Below are 3,211 nucleotides of genomic sequence, written 5' to 3' on the forward strand. Positions count from 1 at the left end.
AGTACGGGAAGTGAGTACTTTTGCCATCTCTTGTTAAAAGAGACATAGGCTACAGCTGGATGTCATCTGCATAGAAGTGATACATGGAGAAGCAGCACTGAGACGGCAGAAGAATGGCAGAAAGGAAGAGGAGCGCTGTGTGGCCATACATGAAACAACAGCAAGCTGTGTAATTTGTAAAAAGGCTGTAAGATACAATGTTAAAACATTTAGGCAAGCAATTGAAAATTCTGTCCTGGGTTTTAACTCATTAATAAAGGAAAAACACAAAAAATACTTCATTCAGATTTAGCAATTTGATGATGAATCTACTTTAATTATTAAAATGTATTGGTATTGTATCAGTATCGGTAAGACTGGCCCTGTATTTACTTGGTATCGGTTTGATACCAAGTTTTGCAGTATTACACATCACTAGCTCCAGCTGATACAGGTGAAACAACAGTGTAGTCTGCTCCAGCGCAGATTCCAGGAAACACTTTGGCCAATCAGAGTAGATTTAGGCTTAAAGAGACAGGCACTCCTACAGAGCGTCTCATACAGAGGCTGAATACAGGTGCAGGTGCAGCAGCCATGAGGGGGTAGCCTATGAGAAAAATAAAGGGTTTTTTGAACATAAAAACATGTGACCATGTTCTCGTACAAACACAAAATACAAGTATTAACCTGAAAATGCTATATAATAGTTGCCCTTTAACTATTTTAATTTTCTTTTCTACTCCATCACAATTAAGAGTCAAGTATAAGCATACGTAATACTTTACCATTCATTTTTTAACTTTAGTTACTTTGCAGATTACGATTAATAATACAAAACATTATTAATAAACCATGATGTATTACAGTGAACAAAGATGAGAATTTGTTTGGTGGTAAAATTCACAAGCTAACTGCCAAGTCATACTTCTGCTGTCATTTTGGTGAAAGTAACTCAAAAATAACACAAGTTGTGTTAAGCATTACAATTAAGACACAGTAATATTGTAATAATACAACTAATTACTCTCAAATGACTAGTAACTAGTAATCTATAGTGTATTGCATTTTGGAAGTAACTTGCCCAACACTGGTCATCATCTGGCATTAGCAATGCGATGCTTTGCCATGCTGTGACAAAAGTGTGTGGATGAAGCAGTAGTTGTAAAATTCTAGTCATTTTGCAACTGGCTAGTGAGGTATCTTGTTTAGTCCACCATGCTTAAATACTACACTGGTTAAAGAGAATATGCCTAACATTCATCTGGTAAATAGCGTCCCTCTTTACCTCACTCCCTGATGATATGACACTACTTCGCTGGGAGGCTGAGTGAACAGCAGCAGCTCAGGGGAGTGGAGACTTTCAATTAGCGGCTGTAGTCAGGTAGCAGGTAGCAGGCAGTGTTGGGTCCATTGAAATAGAATGAGTATAAATGCCATTCAATTTATAAATGTCAAATTTGTCTAAAAAAATTAGCAAATTAAGGATATATAGATCATTGTTGGAGAAAATCAAGTTTTTGAAAATTAATTTTAAAAATCAGTCTCTCAAACAGAAACTCTCTAACTAGTTAGTGCGACATGCTTTTCTTCAATTGTCACACTGACAACTAACAACAATCGCCATTTTGTTGTGTACTAATCATAGACTATGTAGTCTATGGTAGGCCTACTAATGGAATGACCACGCCAAATGGTTCAGTGGCCTTCCTATCCATTTTATTTCTACAGTATGATTGGGTGAATTCGCTGAATTCAAATTCGAGTCGCTACAGCTGCTAAATACCTGTCTCAAATGCAATGTTTTTCTTGTTGTTCCAAAATGCATACGTGAAACCCTTTTGGTTGCATGCAGCGGTAGAAGAAGTATTCAGATCCTTAACTTAAGTAAAAGTACTTATACCACACTGTAAAAATACTCAAGATACAAGGACATTTTTGCATAGAAAATGTTAAATAAAAGTATGCAAGTATTATCAGCAAAATGTACTTATAGTATCACAAGTAAAAGTACTTAATGCTATAAATCCTCACATTTTAGAGACTGGAAACATTCAAAACAGTTCAATTAAGTGTTTAATCGGCTAATCATTTCAGCTGTACTTGTAGGCCTATATATTTTTGGGTAGTTTTTTTGTGCAAAAATCTTAATTTGTAAAGTAACTAAAGATGTCAGATTAATATAGACGAGTAAAAAGTACAATATTTTTCTTTGAAATGTAATTGAGTAGAAGTAGAAAGAGGCATAGAAAGAAAAGACTCAAGTAAAGTACCTCAAATTTGTTCTTAAGTACAGTTTTTGACTTTACATTACATGTCACCTGACGCTTTTATCCAAAGCGACTTACAATTGTTCTATATGTCAGAGGTCGCACACCTCTGGAGCAACTAGGTGTTAAGCGTCTTAAGTGCTCAGAGACACATTGGTTGATGTATCGAACACAGGTCTCCCACACCAAAGGCATGTGTCATATCACCACCCTTGAGAAAAATGTACTTAGTTATATTCCACCACCGGCTGCATGTAATGGCCGTGACACACTAACCCGACTGACCGTTGGCAGAAAAGGCAGTCGGACTGACTGCCTCCCCGAGTTGGCCAAAAACTGTGTCTCGGAAAACACTGAAGCAATGCTGACTGCCCCACATGGGTCTGATTTCTCCGGAAATTCAAAGCCAGACTGTTATGGCGGCTTGTTCAGAATACAATCTCAATTGTTTAAATAAAATAAAACTATTTCATCACAAAAAAAGAATACAATGTCATATTTTACAAAATAGTTCACCGAAACATGTTTCTGAAAACATTTCAAGCAAGAATTAGGCCATGCAGTTGCTGAATCCGTCTTCATTTCAGATGGCTAAGGTCAATTTAAAACATTGTCATCTGATTTTGAGAGACTCTAGTCATGCTCATCCCGCTCGTCATTTCCGGGTTAACACTCCACCAATCAGATTGGTCATTGAGTCCGACTGCCGACAGTGCCCGCCTTCTATTGAGCATGTCCGATCGGGCAAAATGAAGGCCGCCGGCCCCTCCGACGGACGACGATACGGAACACACCAAAATGACTTGAGTCACCGACCTCGCCATGCTGTCCAACGGCCGATTATAGGGTTAGCGTGTCAGGGCCTTAAGGCTCTTCAAGGCAGAAAACACATGTGTAACATATGTGAATGTATCCTACATATAAAGTGTAGACATACAGCAGAACAAAAGCAAAGCCTTACAAAG

This window comes from Etheostoma spectabile, chromosome 18 (genome assembly GCF_008692095.1).
Source record: "Etheostoma spectabile isolate EspeVRDwgs_2016 chromosome 18, UIUC_Espe_1.0, whole genome shotgun sequence".
Classification (NCBI taxonomy): Eukaryota; Metazoa; Chordata; class Actinopteri; order Perciformes; family Percidae; genus Etheostoma; species Etheostoma spectabile.